Genomic DNA, 20,616 nt, shown 5'->3' with positions numbered 1-20,616 from the left:
GTGCTTGTATTTTTGTCCACAAAATTCTCTAAAACTAAATTATGTTATCCAACGATTTAAATATGCTTGAATAAAGAAACCGCGGCGTAAAGTTTCACCAATCAACACACAATGCCTCTAGAATTCAGAAAATGGGAGACAGAAATGTCCTAATGGAAAAGGAGTATCTTAACACTAGGGTTCCGTGTGCCCTCTTCCTACCTTGCTGTGATTTAAAAATGATGCCCTTAGAGGTAGATATAACAAAACATATTTACCTACCTACCTGACCACATCCAGGTCACATAGGAATACTGATGCAATATTGATACGTTCACTTTTAAAATTAAATTCTTCCACAACGATGCATCGCGGTGCAGCTGCGGCGCTGGCAAGTGTCCAAACGTGGATTTATAGAGGCAGTACGTCATGTGCATTATACCTACTTGATAGTTATATTGCAGGATATGTTTCAATTATATAATTGGGGAAGTGGTATGTGCTCAACTGGCACTCGGAACGCCATAACCACAGAACCATACCTTCACGCTATATCCCGCATGTAGCAGGATAGGCTGAAGGACCCTGGGAACTTAATGTTAAGACTCTTCGTCCCCATAACGCTAAAAACAATAATATAATTTTTTATACACTCCGTTTAAAACGTGGCATGTACAACTGTGTAACTAAACAAATCAGAGTAGGAATCTAGGGAATTCATTATTGCTTCAATTTCCATGGACATCGAATCCGTTACCATCACGCTCACTTTTAGTCACTGTACCACTGCCCCAATAGCCCTAAATAGTAACAGAGGGATCGCAGTGACGTAAATAATTGAGATATATATATAAAACTAAAATAAACTCAAACATACTAGCTTTCATTAACAGAGTTCTATAAAATATTTTTAAGTTAAAACCTCTATAATGAAATATTAATATTTACTTTGGTTTATGAGGGAGTAGGTACCCATGAGACTTGGCTGCGTCAGTTTATAAATAAGATTTTTATATAGTTTTTATTAGTGGATACAGTTATATTAAAAATATATTTGCTTATAAGACATATATTTAGCTTTTATATACATGTGTATATACATAATTGCAACCTGCTCGCGACTTCGCCTGCTTATTTAATTAATATACAAAATCAAAATTGGATGCATTCGTACTATAATATATGGGTGTCGCATACTAATAAATATTTGTAGATACTAATAATATAAAAATTTTCACACAAGAGATCGTATGTCCACATGTCCACACATGTGTTCACGTTGTGGACGTGAGATAGATAACGAGATATAGGAGATAATTATACAAGTATTATAACTAGTGGGAATCTAAGCTACAACCGCATCTACAGCCGCACGATTGATATAAAGTAATAACTTAATTAATTGCAATTTAACCTGCGAATCGAATACCTACTGTAAAAAAACAAATTTAAAAAAATATATCTTGGTCCATTTTTCATATAACAGCTTTTATAAATGTTTTATAGGCGCTATGAAATGTTTCGAGCCCGTTTTTTATGATGGTTTCGCTTTTTATTTTATTGCTATCATAAAAGGATCACATCAAATTTCTTCGCGCACGGAATAGCAAGTAGCCAGATTTAATACGACAACTCATGGTGTATAAAATTATACATTAAAAAAATAATTAAAAGACATAACTGCAGCTTCACGATGGCGGTTGTAGGTTCGATCCCACTCGGGAGAATCATTTTGATATGATGAATTATTTTCATTTTCTTACCCTACCCTAGACAAGACAAGGCATGGCGTTTAGGTTCACTGCTCAACACGAAAAATTAAACGAAGTTTTAACACTAGGTACCCTCTGTGTGCCCTGCTACTGCTGTACAGTGAAGCTAGATACAGTGAAACTATTTATTTTTTAATTTATTTAATCAAGTTCTATTTCGCAAAAGTAATAGGAAAATGTGGTTTGGCTAGCTTACATGAATGTGAAGCTTTCATTTATTTACTTTAACCAAATATGGTCTATATTTGGTTAAAGTAAATTATTATTAAGGCCATCTGATGGAAAGCACGATGATTGTAGGTTCGATCTCCACTCGGTGTATTTTTATATTTAAATTTTCACGCTCTAACAGTAGAAACAAATAGTAGGTGTAGGTTTTCTCATCGGTTCATAAAATATATAAAGTGAAGTTTTCTTATATTTTTTACTGATAGAATATAATATAGATAGCTTGAGTGCCCCTGTTTGAGTGAAATATTAACACGACGTTCTCAAAAATTGTAATACACTTGTAATTAGGTATATGTTCTTATGGGTAACGCCGTTACCGCTAACGATCTCGAACACAGCATCCGTGTCATTGAGATAACTTTGAATGTTGTATATAACGGGGAATCAGCGTGTCGCGCTTCCCCATAACATTATATTATATACTTACTTACCATACATACATATATTATGATGGAATGATAAGCTAATATTTTTTTCTTTTCTTACATTGCATATAGGAAATTTATTTTTATATATCTTAAGAACATGGCGCGTAATATAGCCATTCTCGTTTTTTCCCCGTTCCCGTAAGATTTTTTGATAAATCCTATCTTAGTCGATACTCCGTAACCTTTCTCTGTTTAAAATTTCAACTTTGTAAATACAGTACCTAGTCACTCAGTAATGGAAAAGTTTAATATACTACTCAATTATTTCCATTAAATTTTCATTAAAACCAGAATAACAAAAATCTTACACTATTACACACTTGAAATCTGTCTGCTTCATGGTATTAGACTTCAGTTCGCACAAATTGACGAGCTTCTCTACAAAACCTATTCTAAGCCAAGAATAAAAAAAGTGTATCACAGACAAAAAAACTATAATGAAACCAACCGGCCTTATACCCCGCAGATAATCTGACATCTACCGGAGCCCGGCTTTGTACTTCATCCCCTCACAAACTACGATACGTGGTGCGCATTTATTATAACTTGTATTGTAATAAATATAATTTTAGAGATTATATGTAAGCTGTGTAAGGATAAACTTTGTTATTACTAAATAACTCGATATTATGATGTAATCGAACAGTGTGAATATAAACGCGACGGATGAAGGTTCGATTCTCAGTCGTGGTAACATATTTTAGCTTCACACTACGGTTTCTCCATACCTCTTTCTCTTTCTCGTTCGCTGTCATCAACTTCTTCATAACCCACCTTTCCATACATTTTCTCGAACGCTGGTCAACTGAGGTACCTAAAATATTCTCGATTTTTCAATCAGGTGAGATAAAGTGCTGTGATTGATATCGATTAATGAAAAACGAAGAATCTAGGACAAGGATTATTTCTACTTGAAATATTTAAAATTAATTAAAATCTAATTGTTTTGTAGTTTAAATTGGATTTTCTAAATAGTGCTTAAAAATACTATATTAAAGTACGTGGTACAAGAACCGAATGTCCCACATAGTGTAGACAAGATATCATGTACAAAGGAACTTGCTAGCGACAACGATGCTCAACAGCGTCTTTGCTTAAAACGCTATACTCTGGTAAAGTAGTTTACAAGCAGGTTTCACTATACAAATACATACCATGCAATTTATAAAGGCCGTCATAGCGCAGTGAGTGTAAACGCGACGCCTGTGGGTTCGATTCTCACTAGGGAGAATGAAATATCTTCATTTACTTAGATAACAAGACGAAATGCGTTGTCAATCTCTATATATTCTATGCTATAAGAAAGATAAAAAGTGAAGGCTAAAAATTAATTTCCTCTTTAAGAATTGCGATGAAGCGTCAAGTTCCTCTACCTACGGGAAAAAAATATTGCAACCTACGACCACGCGTAAGATTAAACAAATTACAACATAACAATTGGGCTACAAGAGTGTTACATCTCAGAAATAAACGGTCTAGTATAGTAATATAATATGACAATATTGATAGTTTACCTGAGGGATATTGGACTTCTGACAGGTTGATGTAAGGGCGGACAAGCGGATGACAAAGGCTCAGTAACTATGAGGGTTACGCTGACATATTTTTGAAACGCTCTCCTAAGTCTTTACTTGGTAGGTTGGTGGGTTCATAGAACATATATCTAACGTGAAAAATATAGAGATAAGTTACTCTTATATGGATTGATAGATTATTTAATTGAATGCAAAAGAGAATCGTGATTCTTAAAAAAGTTTCATGAGTTTAAATTCTGTTCCGTCTTGTCCAAAAAGTCTGGTTCCACAAAAATATATATAAATTTTTTCCACTACCTGCCAACCGACTTCCAACTTACAAACAACGCACAGCGGAGACTACGCGGCGTAGAACCCTGTGGCATATAGGTTCCTTTTAGAGACTAGGAGAGACACCAAATGGATAGGGGAGTTACGGAATTCGGGCATTACGAACCAATTTCTCTAAATTCCAACGACAAAAAACAGCATTTTGCGAAACTAATAATATACAAAAAACTTTAATAATTTATAATGTAACTCTTCCATAGCGTATCGGTAATGCTCGCTTCACGTGTCACGGGTAATCCCCGAACTGAACGAGGTAAGCGTATGAATAATTAAGAGCAGCCGTTTAATTAAGTATTGTATATATTATCTACAGGCTTATATAAAATAATGTTCTGTTGTTGTTTGCAAATCGGAAGCGGTTACCGTTTTTAAAAACAAGATAAAAACTCATACACTTCATAATATCTAATGCCGCTAATGCAGACGAAGGCGAAGAACAGATTGTCCACCTATGCCAAAAATAAATTCATTTTTCCTTAAAAAGGAATTAAATCCACGACCATGGCATATAAACTCTTTCCAACTGTGCCACAACGACTACAATCCAGTTTATTAGTATTCCATTTCAATTTTGTGTTTTGTATATAGTTATGTCTCTTTTCCAAGAATTTTAATTATGGCAATGCATTCGCTTCTATTTACATTATGATGACATATTTAGTTAGATGCGAAGTTTGTTCAGAAGTTGAATGAAATGGTTTCTATATTAAAGTTGGTTTGTTCCATACAAATGCACACATTAGAATATTATAGAGTGCGTATTCATAATGATGATCCAATAATATTGTTGGTTCGATTCCCATTCGAGAAGATGAGATATTTAATATTTTCATTTCCTCCCTCTTAAAACAAGCAGCGTGAAGCTGTTAATAAAAATTGTTTGAATGAAACTACTTTTGTATTAAATTATCAATTTTGTTTGTGTGGCCTTTTTTCTGTTCCCGTGAGTTTTTTTTTAGTTTTATTCCCCTAACCAGTGACAGGGTAGGCAGACAGGTCCTAGGAATCTAGTGTTAAGACACTCCGTTCCCATTAAGATATTTCCGTTTACCACTTTCCACGGAATTCTAAAGGCATTGATGGCATTCATCAATACCTCAAAAAATCGGCGGAAACTGGGTAAAGTAAAAATAAAACAAATCTGTAAATAAAATATATAAATTTTAATTAAACTTATAATTGTCTAATATAAATAGAGACTTTTAATTAAACTTTAACTATTATGTCTCTCGAATAACGATTACAAAAGTTTCAAGTACTGTAATCTCTACAAAGCTTAGGTATTTTTCCTTTTATAATCCTGCGGTTATGCTTATCTAAATACTTTTGATAAGGGTTGGTACAAATTTATAATGCTAATATTATTTTATTTTACTTTTTATCTTTTTCAGTACTTCACACAGTATTCTGCACATAGAAGGATAAGCAGAGGGAATCTAGGGTAGGGTAGTTAGTACACTTCCGTGCCCCATCGCTGAATTCTTGAAGCAGTGGCGGAATTCAACGCCGCGCTTTGCCTCACTACCAGAGCGAGAAAAGGAAAATATTGAATATATTATAAACTAGCGGCCCGCACGCGGCTTCGCCTCCGTGAACTACTTTATTATTAATTTCTATCTCTATGAGTACCTACGTCCTATAAGTGGACCTCCATGCAAAATTTGAAACTCCTAGCATTTGTAGTAACGAAGTTTCATATAAACTTTCGACCCCAAAAACAACCCCTTAGAAGCCGAATATTGGAAATTCCCGTCTTAGCGAGCACCTACGTCCTATAAGTAACTCCTATGCAAAATTTGAGACTCCTAGCACTTGTAGTTTCTGAGATTTCGTGATGAGTGAGTGACCTTTCGATTTTATATATATAGATGAATAAAATAAATAAATGTTATTTAACTAAGCCATAGAGTTGACAATCACCTTACGAGTCTATCTGTATAGTATTTTCACTTAAATTCTATTAAGTTTGAACTGAAACCATTGTACTGCAAAGTGTGTGGCTAAAGTTTCATACGGGACCGCAAAGTACAGGCAACTTCGCGCGCGACATTTGACTTATTAAACTGATTGGAGGGCAATTTAATTAGTTTCATACTATACTAGCTTTTACTGCGGGTTCCCCCAAGTGGTCTAGTGGAAGTTACTAGGTAAGTCCGACTGCAGGGAAAGCTGCAGCTTCCTTTGAAAACATAAAGTGGTATATTATGTCTTACTCGTTGAATGGATTATCTTATACAATAGTTCCTGGGATCAGCGCGGTCAACGAAACAAACTCGAATATTAGTTGTTGGCCGCAACCTAGTTTGCGCTTACATCAATTCAATGGAAAATCCCATTGTTTACCGTAGCCGCAGGAATTTTGAGAAATTCTCCGCTTAGAGCTCATCTACTGTCTCTAACCTACACAGCAAATTTCAACATTCTTAGACTAATTGTAGTGAGGCCGTTCGTGGTGGAGATCCACAAGCCACAAGATTAACACTAGATTCCGTCTGCCTACTCTGCTATATGCGGGATACAGCGTGAAGCGATAAAAAATATGTCATGCAAGCACAGAAAAACTTTTGACTCGTGATGATAGTGGCGAGTATTTATCACTTTCTAGCTCACATCGCGTGTAATCAATCACGTGTCTCCGTCACAACGTCGTCGTTAATTATTCTGTCTAATTACAAGATTTTTTTAACTTGTCGTGTTAGTATGTGTGTTAGTGGATCTGAAATGATGTAAACTGGAATATAAAATTACTTATAATCTATATATTTGTTAATTCAAAATGGCCGCCGCAACAAAATGGCGGATTGTAATTTTTTATACTTTTTTCTAAGGACGGTCTTTATAGCGTATAAGTAAAACTTATCTATAGCAATAATTTGTGAACGGACTGAAATCACAATAGAATCTCTTTTTTCTTCTTATATGAATTTTTCTTTATTTCGTTTTTAAGACTAAGAATTCAATTCCTCGTTTTTCTCCCATTTTGGGTTGCAAACCTACCATTAGTTTTTGTTCAAAATTTGAACCTTACACTATTATCATAGTGAACTGCACCAATAAATCAAATACTAATACCTATATACATTAAAATATATGCCGATAATATAAAAAAAATTATGGCGGTATTTAACCTTTATCGTTTAATCTTTGTCTTGAAAAGATCTTCATTTCTCGGTCTAACGCTTTAGTAAGCTTTAATGGCTATGCTGAGGAGGATTTTAAGCTTCTCGAGTATTAAATAAATTTCTGACCGTTGTAGCGCAGTAGACCAAAAAAATGCTATTTATATTTTTGTAATGTTTTGTAAGGCCTTTGACTGTGTGCCTCGTCAGTGTATCTGGTGGGCATTGTGATCCAAAGGGATCCATGAGGCCTATATTGAGATTATCAGAGACATGTACCACGATTCCGCTTCTATGGCTAGGACTGCTGTTGGCGACACTAGACCCTGTGTCAGTGGGGGGTTCACCAGAGCTCGGCTCTTAGTCCGTTCTTATTCAATGTAGTGCTCGATACTGTCTCGGCTCACATCCAGGACCAGCCTCCATGGCTGATGATGTATGCCGACGACATAGCACTCATTGCCGACTGACGCTGGAGCGTAAAGTGAACCTCTGGAAGAGTACGCTTGAGAACGGCGGTCTTAAACTAAATGTGTCGAAGACAGAGAACATGGCCTGCGGGAGCCGGGACTCGAGCACCATCCTTATAGGTCCTGAGCCAGCCGTTAAGTCGGAGAAGTTCAGGTACCTTGGATCCGTTATGCACGAGTCTGGAGGCATCGATCACGATGTCCAAGGGCGGATAAGCGCTGCCTGGGCCAAATGGCGGGAGGTCACTGGTGTGGTCTGTGACCGCAGAATACCGCCCAAGCTCAAGGGGCTGATCAAGAGCATCATCCGACCGGTTCTTTTATACGGCAGCGAATGTTGGCCGGCACTATCTCGGCACACTTAGGAGCTTCACGTCACGGAAATGAAGATGCTGAGGTGGATGTGCGGCGTAACGCGGTCTGACCGCATACGCAACACATTCATTCGAGGTAGTCTTGGCGTCCGTGACGAGCGGATAAGCTCCAAGAGCGTCGTCTGAGATGGTTTGGCCACATTACGCGCCGGCCTAAGAACTATGTCGGATGCAAGTGCCTTGCTATATCAGTTCTTGGAGTGAGACCTCCTGGACGCCCAAGGAAGCGCTGGCTGGATGTCGTGATGCAGGACATGAGAGCCTAACCACCGAGGACGCAAAAGACCGTGCAAAGTGGAGTAGGTTGAGTAGGAGGCCAGACCCTGGCAATAGCCGGGATTAATGCCAGGAGGACGGAAGCAAGTAAAAACATAGCATAGTTCTTGGTTCAATTTCCATTTGACAATATATATTTTTTTTTCATTTTCTGGCTGTAGAAGACGAAGCGTGGCTTTGTAGAGTAGGCTAGGTTCTTATGAAAAGTATTTTTCCTTCTTAAATTTGAAACAACATTTTAAAATGTTTAAAATAGGTATGTATGTTTAACAATAATACTACGCTTATCTACGAAGTTTTAAAATATAACTTACCTGTATGAGTGAGTCTCAAAGCTTTGTGGTCGTATAAATTACCATACGCACACAAGGTATCGTATAAATTTGAAATTCTGAATACAGTCTCTGTTTATTTCTATATAAATCTATTGCAGAGTAACTTTCTTTAGAAAAAAAAATTAAAATAATTATTTCCGAAACTCGAAAATTAAAAAGTTTTAAGTAATTTAGTATTAGTGTATTTTTTAACCGACTTCAAAAAGAAGGAGGTTATCAATTCGACTGTTTTTTTTTTATAGATTTTCATAAAATCATGACTACATTATTTCTACAGTTCTACAGTTCACCATTTAATTATATTTTATATGTATTTCATTTATTCCAACATTATTAAATTAAAGACTGCTAATTTAAAAAAATATTCTTCTACGTTGAAAAAACTTTGAAACTTCATACTTTAAAATTGGAACCAGAATTTTTTCCATTATTTTAAAATAACATACTTTTTCTGACGAAATTTAAATTACAATTCAAATTTAAATTAAAAAAGAAGATATAGAAGATTTATTTTATGATAAGTTAGAATATCACAGATATTCTGCATTATAAAAGAAATTATATGCATATAACACAAGAGTTAGTTAGGTCGTAGTGGCTCAGAGAACTTGGCGTGCAACTCTTGTACACGCGAAGGTTGCGGTTTCGATTCCCATTCCCATTCAACAAGCAATGTTTTGATAATTCGGTGGAAAGTATAAAACGAAAGTGTCTTAAATTGAAAGGAGTGTCTTAACACTTAGTACCCAAGTTCTCTCAGACTATCGTACTATGTACTAGTGTACGTTGTAGCATGAAGGTAAAAAAAATGATTGAGAAGATTTTGCTTACTTTTTACTCGATTTTACTCGACGAAGATTTTAACTTGCGGTCTGATTTCACATTGGTTTTTCTTCTATATAACTACACTAGTGGACCCGAACGCGGCTACGCCCGCTTCAACTATACGGATTTTTATTAAATATATTTATGAAATTATTTTCAGTTTTCAATAGAGAGATGCGTTAAGCAAGCTCATTTTGGGTGACGTTTTCTAACAACAAACTTTGCAAATCGTTGCTTAGCAACGGCGGTTGTTATAAACATGGCGGAATAAATTGCATGACAAATTAATAAGTATTTTAATATATTGATATATATCGAAAATAAGACAAATATGAGAAAAAAAGTATCCTATGTTCATCCCGAGACCCTCAAGTGTCTCTATATGAGTATTTTATCACAATTAAATTAGCGGTTTGGCCCTGATTGCGTAAAAGACAGACAGACAGACAGACAGACAGACAGAGTTACTTTCGAATTTATAATATAGGTATGGATAAGTGATTTATGCTAATTTCTTTAAAAATCTATGTAATTAATAACGTTTTGTAGCATTACAGCTGGCGATTATCCCGCATGACTGAAATTCCCATAACAATTTACCTTTGAAAAGTGTTTAGAAGCTCGTTTCGGTATAATTAAAGGAGCTCCTTTAATGTTACGGAATAATTACCTTTTGATGGTCATTAAAATAATATTTTGAGATGTTTATGAATGTTTAATTGCTTTTATTAATATTTTAGATTTTAAAGAGATTTATTATTTAATGAACCAACATAATATAAGTATTTATATTTATTTTAATCTTAATTATTATAGATGTGTCAAGCTGAAAATAAAGGTTAATGAGAAAAATTCGGCGGACTCCTGTTCCATATCAAAATGTCCTTATTACACTAAACATTTTTTTTGTGTAATTTTATAGTAAACAGTGACTAAACACCACCATCTATCTACACCTATCAGGGCTAATTATATTTTCTAACCATCCAATAACCTTTTTAAATATATCCAAAATTTCATCCAAATTGGTCCAGCCTTTTGGGAGAAGTAAGATGACAACACACGTATAGAAAAATTGTATATACAGACAGACAACAGAAGAAGAAATCTAAACATCATTTATAATACTAAACTAATAATGAGCCTCATACTAATAATGAGGAAAACCAAAGAATAAATTATAAGAACAAAATGTTATTAAAAAATAAATTACTGTGAACCTCTTATTTAAGAGTTAAATGTTGAAACGTTGGTAATGCTAATGTTTTGCGTCCTTTTGTTTGTCGCAATTAAGCCGTTTCGGTGCCGAGCTAATTACCACCCAAGTAGCAAACAACCTGATACGAAGGCTTGGAGAATGAAAAGACCTAAACTAACTCTTTTTCCTCTTTATTTATTGCCATATAAGGCATATTGCTTACTTAAGAGATAAGATAGCCTTGCTCAATGAACTAAATTAATAATTTTGAAACTATTTATTATATTTTTTAACCGACTTCTGTAAGAAAAGGAGGTTATCAATTCGTCTGTATTTTTTTTTTTTTTTTTTTTTTTATGTTTGTTACCTCATAACTTTTAACTGGGTGAACCGATTTTGATAATTTTTTTTTTGTTTGAAAGGTATAGCTTCCCGAATGGTCCCATTTTTTTTTGGTCCATGTCTCACAATGGTATCCATGAGAAAATCACATAAGTCTTAAATTTGCATTAGGCATGTGCGCGACTAATAGCCGAATAACTCAATGTCGCGCCAACCGATTTTGATGATTCTTTTTTTATTTGAAAGGATACACTTCAAGGATAATTTTGTAAAAGTTTGGTTAGGTTTCGATTATGGAATCCGGAGAAAATTGAGAAAGTTTGTTTTTTTTGGTAAAAAATTGATTATACTGTAATAGTTACAAGCAAAAACTTTTTAAATTGATGTCAGAAATGAGATTCATGATCGTTGCATTTCTTTTCAACCAATCTCAAAAAAGAGGATGTTCTCATTTTCAACCAACTTCAAAAAAGGGAGATTCCGAATTTACCCGAATACTTTTTATGTATGTTCTTGTCAATATACCAAAATGTAACTTTGCACAAAAATAATACCTAATTAAATGAAGTTTTACATAGAACAATCACAACCACTCGTTGACAACCACTACCACCACCATCACCACTCGTTCAAGAAGCATCATTTTAAGATCTACCCATCACTAAAAATCGTAAAATAAATTATTTTTTAACAAAAAGAAAAACCGACTTCTAACAACAAACTAAAAAGTGAAAAATAATTATATAAAGATTTTATAATTTTGAAGTCGGTGCAAAGTAAAACAAAAAGGCTTAGTAATTAGATTTGACACCGACTTCAAAATTATAAAATTTTTATATAATTATTTTTCACTTTTTAGTTTGTTGTTAGAAGTCGGTTTTTCTTTTTGTTAAAAAATAATTTATTATAATTATAATAAAAAAAACCCGAAGCCTATTTCACAAATACATAAATTAAATTTCTTCGAGTTATATATTCGCAGACGGTAGGTAGTTTAAGATAAATTCACCACTTACAGATAAGATTGAAGTACACGGAGCATTGTTAGCGAACAAAAGGCATTCCTTTGAGATTTCCGTTCCATGCTCGAGATATTCGAAGGACGATATTGTTCTTGCGAGCGATGTTTGGTTCACGATTGTGTTGGTGCCTCTTTATTATTAATTGCTTAGTTCTTATGAGTTAATTTAAATATTTGTTTTGATATCTATTATAAGTACTAAAAATAGTATAAAAAATCGAAGTATTGAATGAAAAATATGAAAATTGCCCTGTCTTTTGAGTGGCGGACTTAACATGGCGTCGGGCGTTAAGCGAGGATATCCTGGCTTTGGTGGATAAAGCCCAACCTTATTGGAATATCATCAGCGTAGAGTGTAAACTGCTTGCTACCTATTAAGCAAATTCTCAGGGAAAACCTAAAACTTTTTTATAAAAATAATGAGTATACATATATTATCAGATTTTTACTATATCAAAAATTGATTTTTATTATCTACTATATGATATTAAATATTTTAAAATAATTTTTTTTTTATTTTTTACACTTTCGAATAATATAAGTATAAGAGTACCAACATAACGATGGATTTCGGTATTTGCCAGAGTAGATACTACTACTCATTTGAATATAATTAATTTTGAATAAAGATCGAATACACAACCATTGCGTTACGTTACCTCACTACGCCACTCGGTCTCGAATAAAAAACATACTAATACAATATTTTCCTCCATTATCCAAGTATGTATATTGCATTAGACCTGTGAATATTTAAAGCGTCAGTTTTTATTCGCAATGCAATCTCCTTTATGAGACAACGTGACTGCTTTGCTTGATCGCGCCGTCTCTATCCACATGCCCCTTTTTTTGTAAACAAAGGCATTTCATCGTTTTTTTTCTAAGTATAGATATTTTAAGATAGCATTTTTTGTATGTTCGCTCTGGTACCACGGTAAAAGCACGACATTATGTTCCACTGCTCTAAATGCATTGTCCCGAAAATTCGGTGGAAAGTGGGGAACGGAATGTCTTAAAATAAGGTTCCCTCCACCCACACTCCTATATACGATGTATCCGTTACAAGTTACCGTTATGATTCTGCTTGACTTTAGTGACGCCTTCAATACCATAGACTTTGATATCCTATTAGCCATTATGTATTCTCTTAACATATCTCCTAAAGTGATTGATTGGTTTCATTCTTACTTGCATGGTCGCAAGCAACGTATCCGGACACAGGATTCTTATTCTGAATGGTCCCCGGTGCTTGCTGGCGTTCCACAAGGTGGCGTGTTGTCCCCTCTCTTATTTTCACTATTTATTAATTATTTCTGTCATAATATTGCTTCTCCCTACCACCTTTACGCTGACGACCTGCAAATATGTCGTCAAAGTTCGTTGCACGATCTTTCAAACACAATCTTAGCATTAAATGAAGAACTGAGAGCTATTACAGTACGTAGTAAATCCTTAGGCTTAAAACTAAATGCAAAAAAGACTCAAGCAATTATAATAGGTAGTCCAAGACTTATCTCTAAAATTACGTTTCATGAATTGCCATTATTATCGCTTGATGGAACCTGCGTCCCTTTTACTGACAAAGTTAAAAATCTAGGAATTATGTTTGACCAGCATTTATCCTGGAAACCGTTAATTAGTGAGGTAAGTAGAAAAATATTTTCAGCTGTTGCGTCGTTACGTCGTCTACGTAATATCTTACCCATTCCTACTAAGGTTGCGCTGGCACAATCACTCCTACTACCAATTCTCGATTATGCTGATTGTTGTTATCTTGACATAAAAGAGGAGCAATTAAATAAGCTTGAGCGGCTCCAAAATGTTTGCATAAGGTTCATTTTTGGACTTTGCAAGTACGACCACGTATCCGAATTTCGTAAAAAACTCAAGTGGCTCCCTATTCGACTTCGCCGGAATACTCATGTTCTCTGTCTTTTGTATAATGTTCTCTTTTCTACGCATTCCCCTTCATATCTTAAAGAACAATTTAAGTTTTTATGTGAATCACATAATTTACCACTCCGCTCTAAGTCTCGTTTAACCCTTGAATTTCCTCGTTCTTCTTCTTCCTTCTATACCAATTCCTTCACTATCAAATCTGTCCGCTTGTGGAATTCCTTACCCATAACAGTCAAACAAGCTTTGACTATACAAACATTTAAAAAGAGGCTGAAAGATTATTATTTAACGCTATAAGTACCTAGGTTTCGATAGTATTTTTTGTATTTATTTCATGTTCTTGTTTCTATGTTCAAAAAAAAAAAAAAGAAATTATTTTATAACCAAAGTATTATGTATTTATTTATATATTTATGTATGTGTGTATGTATGTATGTATGTATGTATGCATGTATGTATGTATGTATGTATGTATGTATGTATGTATGTATGTATGTATGTCGGTATTTATGTATTTATGTATGTGTGTGTAAAATTAGATATCAGCTCTGTACACCCCTTCCCTTTTCAGACAATGTATTCTCTTTTCTACCCAAAGGTTGCCTGGAAGAGATCGCTCTCTTAGCGATAAGGCCGCCAATTGTACTGTTCTATGTATTAAATACATGTATATGTGTCTTTTCTATAGTACAATAAAGAGTATTTTGTTTGTTTGTTTGTTTGTTTGTTTATCCCGTATGAAGTTTATAATAAAACGAAAATATCGAATCTACAACCATCGCGTTATACCGCTACGTCACTATCGCTTAAATATAATTCGTAATTATTAGGCAGATAAAAATCAAATGAATACCGAATATTAATCTATCCACATTTTCATTTGTTACAGGTACCGTACCTACCAGTCATTATGGAAGGCATGAATAACCTCGATGTCCATATATTTATAATCAACGTGCTATTGTATGGGACTGTTTTAATATAGTTGCTGACGATATGCAATGAATATAGGATATTTGAGAGAAATGAAGTATTTGATAATAGCTCTGGTAACGAGGCATAGCGCGGCATTGTGTTCCGCCACTCAACACGCAATGCTTCGAGAATTCGGCGGAAAGTGGGGAACAGAAGTATCTCAATGGGGAAAGGAGAATATTAACAGTAGGATACCATGTTTCTACCGTGGTAAATGCGAGTAAAAAAAATTTAATTTCATGTCGGATAAGTGTTGTTTAAGGGATGGCCACAAGATCTTCTTGAAGAAAAGTTGGGTGGCCAGAATTTTTTAAATTACTAATAAAGCTATGTTATAAAAATTTAATTAAGATTGTTTATGTTGCTATTAAGATTTTTTTTTATTTAATATATTAAAGCCAAAAAAATATGTGAAAAAAAAACCAAAAGATCCATTCAAAGCTAAGGCCAAGGTCTTCCTGAAAATTATATCTATATAATTATTTTCATTGGACACGCTGCAAAATTTTCAAATTGAAACTTACCTTGCAAAGTAAGTAGCGAGAAGAGTGACCGATCACATTATTTTTCTTCTTATCTGAAACACTATGAAGCTCACCAACAAAATTTTTCAAAGTGTCCCTATCAAACTTTATTTTACACAAAAGAATATAAATTTTAAGTTTTTTAGTAAGCTTGCAGTGCGACGGTGGCTACAAGTATACTAAGTAAATATTAACTACTGTGTTTTTTTACTATTATTATAACAATTATATTGAATGACTTATAGAGTAATAAATACTATTAAACTAGTTTGCAAATCAGGTTAAATATAGACGCCAGTAAACAACTTTTACTTAATATTAATAATATTTAACTAACTTTATTTTGCGATTTTGCTTCTTGTTGAAATTTTAGGTTGTGGGTTCGACTCCCATTCAGGAGAATTAAAGATTAAATATGGTTATTTCAAACATTTTGGTATCAATATTCGGTGGACAGCGGAAAACGGAGTGTCTTAACAATAGATTACCTTTGCCTATCCAGCTCTATGCGGGATACAATGTAAAACTAAAAAAACTATTTATTAAAGATTATTTCTGTCAAAACCATTTATTTCAAAATCGCAGAGAGATCTCAAGCTCTATTCAATTCAAGTTCAATTTTTCACCAATGTTTTCTCCTGACGTTATCATGAAAAATTATTTAGCAGACAATCAGTTTTTTATTCTTTTTGGGCTTTTGCGCTTTGTTTTGTTTCCAGAACGTGAAGACAGAGAAGGGAAATTCAAATATTTAATAATTCATTTCTCCGAATAGAAATCGAACACACAACCAATGTATTTTACAATCACACTCATAGGCTACTGCGCCACGATGGCTTTCTAAAATATATTAGGCATAATATCTTGTTTACTCGATTAAGTCGTTATATAAAAGCGTTTTCTACATAAGGACCGCATTGTTCTCGTCACAGAGCCCTTCAGCCACCTTTAGTGGGTATATTTAGATCCAACCTCGATCGACAGTTTGACAGCTTTTGTAGAATGACTAAATATGTTTATTAAAATGACATCCTTTTTGGGGTTCTATATCTCAATAGAAAACAAAACGGAAAAAACGGTTTGTGGATTCCATTCCCAATCGGCAACATTAATAAATTTTCATTTTACATTTTGTCTGAAAGACTTACTTTCTGAAAACTAGTCTAGAGCACTAGTCTTTCGTTTTGAAAAATCGTGACGCCTTTTTTAAAAAAATCTACTAAATTAATATGTAAGAATCAGTTTAGTTATTTCCAAGATTTCTGTTAGAAGATTATTACAAAATGTTTTTATATGTAAAAGTAACTACTGTCCACAATCTAGTTTTTACTGAAAAAAAATCATGAAAATTTTCAAATTCAGTTTTGAATTCATGTTATTAACATTAAATATTTTAAATTTAGCATATTTTTTCTAATAAATTTAAAAGTAATTTTAATTTGTGTATTCAGTATTTACCGTCGCGCCGCCGTCTGGAGTCTGGACGCTCGTTTACGTCGAGATAAAAACACGGTTTTCGTTAATTATAATGAAGTTTCTATATTATTTATTTCTCTATTTTAGATTTGAGTCTCATTTGTGGCAATTATTATATTGTAATCTATTTTCACTCTACTAAGAAAACAGCGTTAATTTCCATCACACAAAGCGCTATTATAGGCTAAAAATAAGATTATTAACTTGAAATTCAATAGAATTTTGTAATAGACAATCTATACTAATATTAGTATGCTGAAGAGTTTGTTTGGTTGTACGCTCTAATCTCAGAAACTAATAGATTTGTTTGGTTTAAAAAGTCCATCTGATGAGGCAGATTTTAGACTATATAACATCACCCTAATCATTTCACAAACGTGTGAATGTAAACGCGACGGTTGTGGATGTGATTCTCGCTCGAGAGAATAAAATATTTCATATTTAATTTCCTTCCTATGGTCAGCCACTCAACACGCATAGCCGTACATATTCGGCGGAAAGAATATTAATGGATATCGGAGTGTCTCAACACCAGATTTTTCCTTCTACCTACACTGCTATACGTAGAATACAAGGTGACACTTAAAAAAAATTAAACACACATACTCAAAAACTAGAGAAAAAAAAAACAACTTTTACGTAGCAATAATTAAAAAAGCACAAGCGTCGTCTTTTCCATATCCGTGCCTCTCTCACTAATGAAGGTAGCGACTTCATTACGTTGAGAGCTGCGATCTTGAGAGATTGCTCACACTTTAAAGTATTCGTTTTAATAGGAAATAAACATAATTAAAACGTGTGTGCTTAAAGAAAATTGAATTTAAGATTAAAGAGAGAAAATTTACTTGTATCGTCTATTTCAAAAGGAAAATATATAATAGCGTTAAGACTTTCTTTTGTCCGTGCTTTTTTGTGCCTTTGCCCGTGTGTCGCGACTTCAATTCGGGCGTAAAAAACAGAGTGTCTTGGCATTAAGTTCTCTCTACCTATCCTCACATTAGGAGGATAAAGCAGATATGTGTAAAACTCTTGGACAAGTTAGTTTTACAAGTAACCGGTTCTATAAACCTTTACGTTGTCGTTAACAAATGAAAATAAACTGTTACGTCACCTACCATGCAAGACACTTCGTTCCAATTAAGACATTTCTGTTTACCATTTTTGGATAAATTCTGTAAGTTTCATCTGATTTAATGTATAAATATATTAAAAAAATATATCCTAAGCAAACGAAGAAGTTTATTTTTTTCTCCATTTGTCCAGAACACCAGGTGTTAGTAATACACACACGAGTACGTATGCAATAAACATAAAACAACTAAAGTGGAGCTCTCGCCATAAAAATTCATTAGTTTCCCGATTTTTCCTCTCTATCGTCCCTAAGGGAACTTTCGCAGTTCGTGTGACCTTTTTTATTGGCTTGCCCTAGTACAGGTCCTATCGTACAACTTTATACGACATCATAGCGCTGTAGACCATTGAAGCGCAGTTCAGAAATAACTTATTAACTTATAACCATAGTTTTATAAGTTGGACTTAGAAAAATATATATCTACTAACGAATATTTTACATCTTTAAATAAACTAATAATACTCTTGTAAATAAACTAATATTACTTCACTATAACCAATTACAAATGTGAATCGAATCCACACCTATAGCTGCATGCATTTAGTAACTGTGCCATATGGCATGTTAAATTCAATGAACCACCCAATTCAACCAATTCAATGAACGCAGAAGTTTCACTTTATCAATACAGAATTAACGAAAGGTCTCCATTACTTTTCGTAACATCTGCTACAACTTCTATTTTGTAAACAAAATAAATACGTTAGACTACAATTGGTAGATTACAGAAGTAAATGAATTTAAATTATAATTTTGAAAAGTATAATAAAGTGCAGCAAGCGTGCAGATAGTATAATCTCGATAAACGCGACAGGTCGTGGTTCGATTGTCAAGTCGAGGAAATATAATATTTAATATTTTATTCTTCGCTCTGGTAAATAGGGTGCGCCACTCAGCACGCAATGCCTCTACAATTCGGTGTAAAATGGTGAACGGAGTATCATAACATGAGGTTCCCAGGTTATCTTGGTCTATCCTTCTATATGCGGGATACAGAGTGAAGTAAAAAAAATATAACAATTTTGTTTTAGTAAAGTATTTTTACTATTTACCTCATAATATGTAGGCATTTGTGGAGGTTTACGACGTTAAAATTGATTTATTCGTTTTGGTTATTTAAAATGTGGAATTGTGTGGTTTCGTAATATAAATATTAAAGCTATTGAAGTCGTCGTGACGCAGAGTTACGCTGCCATTCCGTTTCCATCCCGTTGGATTTCCGACCCATTCCCAAAATATTCGAGAATCGAATTGAAACGAGAAACTCAAGGCCTTTGGTCGTTGGTATTGTTGCCATAGTAAGAAACATAAAATCTATTAAATTAGTATAGTATTATTTACTAGTTTATTATTTACTTATACATTTATAATTTACTTATTTCTCCGAAGAGGAATCGAACTCCCAATAATCACAATTTTATAATAATGTACGAGTATGTATATATCCATTGTAAATATTTTTAAATCCAGTCACAAAAATACAAGAAGAGTTTGTACACTCTTTTGTATCAGTCGTGTAAAGTTGTTGCTCTGGTTTTCAAGTGTCTCGTCTCGGATAATCCCTACAACCTGCTACGACAGATTAAGCCTCGACCTACTTTCCGCTTTCCTTTACAATAATACTCTACGGCCTTTCTTTGCTTGAGTTTTTGTGACAAAAATATTTTAATTATTTTTTTTTTAGTCACGAAAGTCAACTTCAATGTATAGCTTAGTGGGTTCGCATCCCGCTACATTTAATTCTGTTTTACTTTTTCTAAAAGGAATATTTTTCTTTCCTACTTGTAGCATGAAACTCTAGAAATGTGAAAAAATCAAATAGATTTTATTTATGAATTTCTCATATTTTATGTGTTCACATTGTGTTCGTGTGTTCATGTTCTTCCCGAGTATAAATCTAAAAGTGTCCAATACTGTTTAATTTGTATCCAATAGGAAAGTCGACGTTTCAATTTTTACTATCTATACTAATATTATAAAGCTGGAGAGTTTAAGAGAGCCAATGTTTTTGTTTAGCCTCTACCTCTCTCTGTGAAGATAGAAAAAAAGATATAAAAGTAGAATAATTTCCCATCGCAATATAAAGTTATACCTAACAAGACGAATTAGTATAAACAAATAATCGCCAGTTAAAAAACACTTTCCCCTAACAGCCCTTTAAGAACTCGACTTACTTTCTTAAGAATTTTTTTGTTAGCTCGACCCGCTTCCATTGACTTTGAATTTGCTGGTTCACTTAATTTTTCAATTATTTTACCCTCTTGACTTAAATATTGTAGAAAGAAATGTTCAAATAGAATCATATTTCTTAATTTTGTTTCAAAGTAAGTTCAACTTTTTTGCCAATTTTATATATATTTTTTAAAATTAAGAAT

The 20,616-nt window shown here is 33.7% G+C and overlaps 2 protein-coding genes across 2 annotated transcripts in view; one reads left to right on the top strand and one right to left on the bottom strand.

The window, feature by feature from the left end:
• LOC146539771 (peroxidase-like) overlaps positions 1–15,788 on the bottom strand; it is a 59,779-nt gene extending 43,991 nt beyond the window's left edge. Inside the window, exon 1 of the mRNA XM_085208038.1 lies at positions 15,634–15,788. The gene's annotated coding sequence lies outside the window, so the exon portion shown is untranslated. The remainder of the gene's footprint in view (positions 1–15,633) is intronic.
• LOC146539768 (uncharacterized) overlaps positions 1–20,616 on the top strand; it is a 110,879-nt gene that overhangs the window by 26,352 nt on the left and 63,911 nt on the right. The window lies entirely within an intron of this gene.

Source organism: Heliconius melpomene, chromosome 3, assembly GCF_056956725.1.
Source record: "Heliconius melpomene rosina isolate 202511_hmr_F chromosome 3, ASM5695672v1, whole genome shotgun sequence".
Taxonomy (NCBI): Eukaryota; Metazoa; Arthropoda; class Insecta; order Lepidoptera; family Nymphalidae; genus Heliconius; species Heliconius melpomene.
This window is presented reverse-complemented; position numbering and strand designations above follow the sequence as displayed.